Source organism: Triturus cristatus, chromosome 7 (genome assembly GCF_964204655.1).
Source record: "Triturus cristatus chromosome 7, aTriCri1.1, whole genome shotgun sequence".
NCBI classification, from domain to species: domain Eukaryota; kingdom Metazoa; phylum Chordata; class Amphibia; order Caudata; family Salamandridae; genus Triturus; species Triturus cristatus.
In genome coordinates this window covers 1088977531-1088988380 of record NC_140590.1, presented here as the reverse complement: position 1 = coordinate 1088988380, position 10850 = coordinate 1088977531, and positions in this window count along the sequence as shown.

The following is a 10850-nucleotide window of genomic DNA, read 5'->3' as shown; positions in this document are numbered from 1 at the left end:
GGAGCGTACGTGCTCTCCTGATCTCATTTAACCCCTTGTGTGCCCTTGACGGAACCACGCCGTCATGAGCCACGGGCACCGTGTGCTCATGACGGCGTGGTTCCGTCATGGAGCGGCCGCTCCTCCCACGCGGCTCGAATTCCCCGCCTGTGCGGGCGAATTAGAGAGTGGGCGGAGTCGTGACGGAACCACGCCGTCATGAGCACAGCTCGCCCGTGACTCATGACGGCGCGGTTCCGTCATGAGCACCGCGCCACCGTGCTGCCCCCAAAACCCCCCCAGCGCTGCGGCGGAATTCGCGCCGCAGCGAAGGGGTTAAGGTTACTATAGATACAATAGAAGGACATAGTGAAAACAAAACTAATATAGAAAAGATTCAAAGGGTAGTTCCGAGTAGAATAGATAAAAACTATTTACATAAAGACAGGTCTATAACTGATTTTTCTAATAATGTGTTTTCAGAATTGTTGTAGGAATATGTAAAGACAATGGACGTAAGGGGCTGCTACGTTTGTATGCAGTTACCTGCCTCTGTATCGGAGGGAGTGACTTATCACCACCTTCCAGTAACTTATGGAATAACATGTAGTGTAATAGCTAGTTTATTTTATCAAACAGGGAAATTAGAGTATTATTTTTCAGATGTAGATAATATATTTTCACAAGTACCATCAATTAACCAGCTAAACAAGGTATAACCTGCAAAGGTATTAGGTGAATTTTTCTTGGAGACTAAAGAATTAACATTAGAATATATATTTAAAAACAATTTGACTTGCAGTTTAAAGAAAGAGGAAAATACTTTTTTAGATATGGTTGAAGAGAGGAGACTGAAAATGAAAAGAAAGGCATCTGAAGGAAAAGTGGAGAAGACAGTCTGGGATGTAGAAATGGAAAAACATTTGAAAGGAGAAGCTATTCCAACTATGGCTTTAGATTGGCCTCAGAAAGGGAAATTGTGTATTAGAAGGAATCAAACTGCATACGATAATTATTTTGTAGGTAAGAGTGAGTGCCATGATACATACCGAATCATGGGTGGATGGGGATTTAAAGGTGGAAAAGATCCAGTTTTTCCTGGGTTATATTTCATTTGTGGGAACTGGGCGTATTATCGTTTGCCAGACCATTGGTATGGCACATGTTATGTAGGCCTGGTTTTCCCGAAGATTTTTCATATGGATAGAGGAGAAGATGGTGTACATAGTTTAGGTAGTTATTTAGCACATAGTAAGAGAGAATCTTGGTCAGAAATTGTGGGTGACATTTTTGGAGCATTGATAACAGCAGTGGGAATATCTCTGAATGCAAACAAAATTAGAAGGCTTTCAACAGTAGTGGATCGCTTGTCAACAAGCACCGCTGGAGGATTTTTATTAATAAACAATAAAATGGTTGCCATGCGTGCCATGGTAATGCAAAATCGACTTGCCCTTGATATATTATTGGCAAAAGAGGGTGGAGTCTGTGGAATGCTGAGAGTTCAACATTGTTGTACTTACATTCCTGATGAATGTAAAGATTTGAAAATTTATATTAAAAATATTACAGAACTGCATGATGAAATTGCACCACTGGAGGTTGAAGGTGTTTGGGAAAAGATTGGAAAGAAAATATCAGCTATTAAAGATTTCTTAGTAAACTTAGGTAGTACCTTTTTAGGTAAAATATTATTTCCACTAACATGTGTGATTTTCATAGTATTAATAAAAAGATTAGGGTGTATCTGTCATAAAAAGAATAAAAATCAGAAAAAATTAAAAAGAAAAAATTTAAGGAGAAAAGATAAGAAACAAGAGAGAGAAATTGAAGAGATAGAATTAGAGGAAGTGAAGGAGAGTATGTATAAGTCAGTGAAAAGAGAAAAGACAGGGAAAACTGAATTATGAATAAAAGCAAGAAATCACTTTGAAATTCCATAAAAAAGATACAAAATTTTGATGGTGTGGTGATATAATCACCAAAGGGGGGATTGATGGAGCGGGTAGTACAACATTTTGTACACCCCCCATTTCTGCATGTTCATATTAATCTAAATATTCTATTAATTGTAATAACATTAATCTGTTTGAAGTGATATCTAATCAATCCTATTAATGTATGAATTACACGTGGGATTTGCATCCTGCATGGCTAAAATAATTTGTAAACTAATATACGTACGCATACTAATACTAGGAAAATAGATTATTGCATGATAAATGTTGCTTTTGTGACGTAATTGTAAGTTGCACCAGATGACATCATCGGGAGAGTATAAACGCTTTAATTGTCGCTATTATGCTAGACAATTACATACACATAGGGGAATTAGTGAGGGTTAAACATTTTATTAGTTATTTCCATGTTTAATTACCTTTTGTGTTTGTTTTGTTTAAGTTGACCGATTGGGCCTTTCGACAACATGGCTGACTGGCTCACTTGACAAGACAGCTACCATTCCACGAGGCTTTGGTCCAAGTGCGCATGTCCAGGCTCCTGAACAAGTGGCCTCAAGATGACCTACTCATCCCGTACTCAAGCAAGGTCGTGACTGGACTATAGCCAAGAACTTTAACAATAGACAAGTATGACAAACCGGATGGATCGTGTCTGACAGTGTGACATCATTGGACTATGGGAAACCGAAACGGACGATCTTGACCAACCAATCAAGACAGTCTAAAACTGACTTTCGACATTAAAATCATTATAAAAGATGGTAGAATAGTGAGGTGGGACAACTGATGGTTTCTTATCCTGACGTTATGCTGACGGAGAGGACGGTGACACTGCTGGACAGCTTTTTCCCTGAATCTTTGACATACTGAATTGCTGCCCGATTTTTGATGAATTAAAGACTTTTATGACTTGATTGACTTAGAGGACGACTAATAGCCAGATTAGGTAAATATGATGTTCCGTGGTTTGATTAATGACTTATTAAAATTTGCAATTAATTAGATAAACAAAAGTATTGATTAACAAACAAATGTGTTTGGCTGTTTATTGAAGAGATTAGATTAAGATTGAATATAAAAGAAAATAATTGAATCACCATTACCCAAATACAACTAATTTGATCTATCGACCAAATGGAGGGAATACCTCGAAGTTCAGAGTTTAATAAAGGTATTCAATGTATGTTTAAATAAATATGTTCTTTCAGGTCAAAAGGTTTTCCTTTCATGTCAGCGTTTGGAACACTCATATCTCCCATAAGAACAGATCAGAAATGTGTAAGTGTTGGTGTTATGGGCCCCACCAGTAAATGTATTGAGCGAATGTGCTAGTGTGATATTTTGTCTGGGACGAAGGGAGGATTTGAAATTCCACGCTGCATCAAAGCCATCTTGATTGGAATAGACTGGTTACACTTAAAACATTTAATTTAAAAAGGAAAAACATGAGGGGGTTCATTTTGCCATAGAATTTATGGTTAGTGCTGCAGAAAGAAAATTTAGGGCATGTTTTAGGTGAGATCTCAAATCCTCTTCTATTTCATTAGATCATTCTGACATGCAGACTGAAACATTCACTGTCAATACCAGCAGTAGACTTCCAGTTAACTCCCTGGTGAGCAGTAGCTTTACTACAGTGATCTAATGAACAACTAGAGTGCTAACATTCTGAATTTATTGCAAATGTGTGACACATCTGAATGCCTTCTTGATGGAATCAAAGTAAAAAACGGAAAGCATTTCAAACTGAGGAGACTGCAGTAAATAAGGAAATTAGGAAACTTTATAACAAATAAGTCTCCCAAGATGGCCACCAAAGAAAAAAGAGCCCAAATGTAGCACAAATATCACCCAGATGTAGCCCATATATGGCCCAATGACAGAAGTGTGCAAAACACTTTATATTTTTAGTTTTTCTGCAGTTTTATTTAGTGCAGACTGGTCAGGTATTGGAGCTTTACATCTTACTTGGACCCCTTATTGCATATTTTGCACGAAGTACATGAGATTGATCTTGCGAAACATTGAACTTTACAATTCTGTTAACCTGAAGTTGCTCTGAACCGGGCTTTGTAACACCCTTTTTTTCCTACTGGCTTTAATTAATTCTCACTGTATTGTATTAGGAAAGAGGATCTACTGTTTTTATGTACACTTTTATGATCTATGTTTCTAAATCAGATCGAATAAAGTTTAATGAATTCTATGGCAGGACGGAGGTGAGGATTATGCATATCTTTCCTCACTTTATTTGTATAGCAGTTCAAAGAAAAAGTAACACAACAATCATTAAACCAAAGACTACACAACCAATGAACCATTAGGGGGGTAGTCGCCAAGGCAGCTATAGTCCAATCATATCACAGTCCATCGTACATAATATCGTGTTGTCCCTTCCTCTTCCCCTTACTTCACTGCTCGTCAGTTAAGTGCATTTCTTACATTCTTGGCTTAATCTGACGTTTTTGCTGTTTGTATAGCGTTTTCTTGTGCACGTTAGTAGCATTATTGCCTTGGTATTGTTTCATATTCCCTGTGCAGCAGGCTCATGCCCGAGAGCGTTCTCCCCCTCACAGTTTCTCCCGCTGTGCGCTCTGTGAGCGGTGAGATCCTGTCAGGCGCGTCTGGTCCGAGCGAGGCAGCTCCGTCGAGCGCTCCCGCTGGTCTTTACTCGCGTTTGGGAATCCGGTCACTCCTTTAGTGTCCTTTTGATTCCCGACAAACCCTCGCCTAATTTTGACACTGCTACGCGGTGATTTCCCCACACGGCCACGTTAGTGACCAGCGCCACCTGATGGTGGTAATTGGTATTGTACCCCAGTCTATTCTTATAACAGCTTCGGGGAAAGCCCAGCTGTTGGAGCACTATTGAGGGGGCTGCCTTAAGGATTTTAAGGGCATTTGTTCTGTGCTCACACCCTTTGTTATCATGTCTTCTCCAGAAGACCATTTTTACTCCTCTCTCTGGCTATTTCTAGGGTGCTGGCTCCTCTTAGGGATCAGGTTGAGAAGCTGGCAAAAAGCATCCCTGGGGTGTTCAGTGACCCAGATCTGGTGGTGGCGGGTCTAAGTAGCTACCAGATGGGGAATAAAAGGGCCGTTAAGCATAACGCGGGGCACTTGGAAGGATTTGATAAACTTATGGAGACCTTCCTCAAGAGTGCGCGAATGCTAAAACATGCACCCTGCCGGGAGGAGGAGGAATCCGGAGAAGATTGCGATGCTGTCACCACTATTGTAGACCCTGACGGTGGGTTTCCCTTAGAGGGTGTATCAGAGAACGAGTTCTCATCCGACGAGGATAAGGACTTGGGTCATCCCTGGCATCCAGAGTCCCACTCCTCTCAGTCCGGGTTGGGGACGGGGTCCACTTGGACATGTTCGAGCCTACCCAAATTTACCACCCTAGGTCTGCAGAGTGGACCACTGACACCAAAGTGGCAGAGTATGTGGTGGGGAAAATACATCAACCCCTTGAAAGGTAGGTCAGGAATAGGAAGAGATAGAATGTCCCAGGCCCTCACTGAAGGGGAAGGTGGCAAACATGCCTGAAAATGATGAGAAACTATGTACTTTTTTCTCCAAGTATATGAGGGATCCCAAGAAAGGAATTGATAGGTCTAGGACATGGTAGGGCCCTTGACCCAAATTATTCAATTGGTGGAGCGTTGAAAAGAGTCAGGATCCCTTTTGTCAATGGATATTGTGGCTGGTTGGGTGCACTACCCCAACCCTAAAACACTACCCCCTCCACTAACCAAACACAACTGCACTACCCTAAACCCCAAACCACTACCCCAGCATGACACCCTACACTACCCAAACATAACTGCACTACCCTAAACACCAAACCACTACCACCAGCATGACTCCCTGCACTACCCAAACAAAACTGCACTACCCTAAACCCTAAACCTACCCCCAGCACAACCCCCTACACTACACAAACACCACTGCACTACCCTAAACTCTAAAACACTACCCCCAGCACAAACCCCTTCACTACAAAAACACCACTGCACTGCCTTAAACCCTAAAGCACTACTCCAGCACGACCCCCTACACTACACAAACAACACTGGATTTCACTAAACACTAAATCTATCCCCAGCATGACCCCTACACTACACAAACACCACTGCACTACCCTAAACCCTAAAACACTACCCCTTCACTACATAAACACCACTGCACTACCCTAAACCCTAAAACACTACCCCCAGCAGTACTTCCTACACTACCCAAACACAATTGCACCACCCTAAACCCTAAAACACTACCCCAGCACTACCCCCTACACTACCCAAACACCACTGCACTACCATAAACCCTAAAACACTACCCGAGCACGACCCCCTATACTACCCAAACACGACTGCACTACCCTAAACCCTAAAACACTACCCCCAGCATGACTCCATACACTACCAAAACACCACTGCATTATCCTAAACCCTACATCTGCCCCCAGTACGACCCCTACACTACCCAAACAACACTGCACTTCCCTATACCCTAAATCACCCCAGCACGACCCCCTACATTACCCACACACCACTGCACTATCCTAAACTCTTAATCTACCCTCAGCATGACCACCTACACTACCCAAACACCACTGCACTACCGTAAACCCTAACAAACTGCCCCCAGTATGACCCCCTACAGTACCCAAACACCACAGCATTGCCCTAAACCCTAAAACACTACACCCAGCACAACCCCCTATACTACACAAACACCACTGCACTGCCCTAAACCCTATAACCCTACCCCCAGCACAACGCCCTACACTACAAAAACACCACTGCACTGCCCTAAACTCTAAAACACTACCCCCAGCACAACCCCCTACAGTACACAAAAACCATTGCACTTCCCTAAATCCTAAATATACCTCAAGCACGAACCCCTGCACTACACAAACATCACTGCACGACCCTAAAACACTAGAACCCAGCACGACACCCTTCACTACCCAAACACCACTGCACAACCCTAAACCCTAAAAAACGTCCCCAACACTACACAAACACCACTACACTACCCTAAACCCTAAACCACTAGAACCCAGCACGACCCCCTGCAGTACACAAACACCACTGCACTACCCTAAACCCTAAAACACTACCACCTACACTACACAAACACCACTGAACTACCCTAAACCCTAAAATACTAACCCCAGCAGTACCCCCTATACTACCCAAACACCACTGCTGTACCCTAAACCTTAAAACACTACCCCAGCACTACTCCCTACACTATCCAAACACCACTGCACTACCATAAACCCTAAAACACTACCCCAGCATGACCCCCTACACTACAAAAAAACACTACTGCTCTACCCTAAACCCTAAAACACTACCCCCAGCATGACTTCATACACTACCCAAACACCACTGCACTACCCTGAACTCTAAATCTAACCCCAGCACGACAAATTACACTACCAAAACACCACTGAACTACCCTAAACCATAAAACACTACCACCAGCACGAACCCCTACACAAACACCTCGGCACTACCCTTAACCCTAAAACACTACCCTCTTCATTACAGAAACACCACTGCACTACCCTAAACCCTCAAATACTATCCCCAGCATGACCCTCTACACTACCCAAACACCACTCCACTACCCTAAACCACAAAATACTGCCCCCAGGAGTACCCCCTACACTATCCAAACACCACTGCACTACATTAAACCCTAAAACACGACCCCCCGCACAACCCCCTTCACTACCTAAACACAACTGCACTACCCTAAACCCTAAAAAACTACTCCCAGCACGACCCCCTTCAATATCCAAACACCACTGCACAACCCCAATCCCTAAAACACGACCCCCTATACTACACAAACACCACTCCACTACCATAAACCCTAAAACACTAGAACCCAGCACGACCCCCTACAGTACACAAACACCACTGCACTACCCTAAACCCTAAAACACTACCCCAGCACGACTAGATACACTACCAAAACACCACTGCACTACCCTTAACCATCAAACACTACCCCAGCACAACCCCCTACACTACACAAACACCACTGCACTACCCTAAACCCTAAAACATTACCATCAGAATGACCCCCTACACTACCCAAACACTACTGCACTACCCTAAACCCTCAAATACTAACCCCAGCATGACCTCCTACACTACCCAAACACCACTCCACTACCCTAAACCCCAAAACACTACCCCCAGCAATACACCTACACTATCCAAACACCATTGCACTACTCTAAACCCTAAAACACTACCCCTAGAAGTAGCCCCTACACTACCAAAATACCACTGCAATCCCCTAAACCCTAAACCACTACCCCCAACATGACCCCCTATACTCCCCAAACACCACTGCACTACCCTAAACCCTAAAACACTACCCCCAGTGCGACCCCCTACACTACCCAAACACCACTGCACTACCCTAAACCCTATAACACTCCCCCAGCATGATTTCATACACTACCAAAACACCACTGCGCTATCCTAAACCCTACATCTACCCCCAGCATGACCCCTACACTACTCAAACAACACTGCACTACCCTAAACCATAAATCAACCCCAGCACGACCCCCTACATTACCCAAACACCACTGCACTATCCTAAACCCTTAATCTACCCTCGGCATGACCACCTGTACTACCCAAACACCACAGCACTACCCTAAACCCTAAAACACTACCCCAGCACGATCCCCTGCACTACTCCAACACCACTGCTCTACCCTAAACCCTAAAACACAACCCCAGCACAACCCCGTACACTACCCAAACACCACTGCACTACCCTAAACCCTAACAAACTGCCCCCAGTATGACCCCCAACGGTACCCAAACACCACAGCACTGCCCTAAACCCTAAAACACTACACCCAGCACAGCCCCCTACACTACAAAAACACCACTGCACTGCCCTAAACCCTAGAACACTACCCTCAGCACAACCCCCTACACTACACACACACCACTGCACTGCCTTAAACACTAAAACACCACCCCAGCACAAACCCCTATAGTGCACAAAAACCAACGCACTTCCCTAAACCCTAAATATACCCCAAGCACGAACCCCTGCACTACACAAATATCACTGCACTACCCAAAACCCTAAAACACTAGAACCCAGTATGACATCCTTCACTACCCAAACACCACTGCACAACCCTAAACCATAAAAAACGACCCCCAACACTACACAAACACCACTACACTACCCTAAACCCTAAAACACTAGAACCCAGCACGACCCCCTGCAGGACGCAAACACCACTGCACTACCCTAAACCCTAAAACACTACCCCCTACACTACAAAAACACCACTGCACTACCCTAAACCCTAAAATACTACCCCCAGCAGTACCCCCACACTACCCACACACCACTGCACTACCCTAAACCCTAAAACTCTACCCCAGCACTACCCCTACACAATCCAAACACCACTGCACTACCATAATCCCTAAAACACTACCCCAGCATGACCCCCTGCACTACACAAACACCACTGCTCTACCCTAAACCCTAAAACTCTAACCCCAGCATGACTCCATACACTACCCAAACACCACTGCACTACCCTGAACTCTAAAACTAACCCCAGCACGACAAATTACACTACCAAAACACCACTGCACTACCCTAAACCATAAAACACTACCACTAGCATGAACCCCTACACAAACACCACAGAACTACCCTAAACGCTAAAACACTACCATCAGCATGACCTCCTATACTACACAAACACCACTGCACTACCATAAACCCTAAAACACTACCCCCTTCATTACACAAACACCACTGCACTACCCTAAACCCTCAAATACTATCCCCAGCATGACCCCCTACACTACCCAAACACCACTCCACTACCCTAAACCCCAAACACTGCCCCCCCGGAGTACCCCCTACACTATTCAAACACAACTGCACTACCCTAAACCCTAAAACACTACTCCCGGCACGACCCCCTTCAATATCCAAACACCACTGCACAACCCTAATTCCTAAAACACGACCCCCTACACTACACAAACACCACTCCACTACCATAAACCCTAAAACACTAGAACCCAGCACGACCCCTACAGTACACAAACACCACTACACTACCCTAAACCCTAAAACACTACCCCTACACTACACAAACACCACTGTACTACCCTAAGCCCTAAAATACTACCCCCAGCAGTACCCCCTACACTACCCAAACACCACTGCACTGCCCTAAACCCTAAAATACTTCTCCCAGCATGACCCCCTAGACTACACAAACACCACTGCACTACCCTAAACCCTAAATGTACCCCAAGCACAACCCCCTAGACTACACAAACACCACTGCTCTACCCTAAACCCTGAAACACTAGCCCCAGCAAGACCCCTACACTGCCCAAACACCACTGCACTGCCCCAAACCCTGAAACACTACTCCCAGCACGACCCCCTAGACTACACAAACACCACTGCACTACCCTAAACCCTAAATCTACCCCAAGCACGACCCCATACACTACACAAACACCACTGCTTTACCCTAAACCCTGAAACACCAGCCCCAGCACGACCCCTTACTCTGCCCGTACACCACTGCTCTGCCCTAAAAAATAAAAAAACACCCCAGCATGACCCCCTACTCTGCCCGAACACCACTGCTCTGTCCTAAACCCTGAAACACGACCCCCTACACTGCCCAAACACCACTGAAATGCCCTAAACCCTGAAACACCAGCCCCAGCATGACCCACTACACTTCCCGAACATCCACTGCACTGTCCTAAACCCTGAAACACCAGCACAAGCACATCCCCCTACACTGCCCGAACACTACTGCACTGCCCTAAACCCTGAAACACCACCCCCAGCATGACCCCCTAC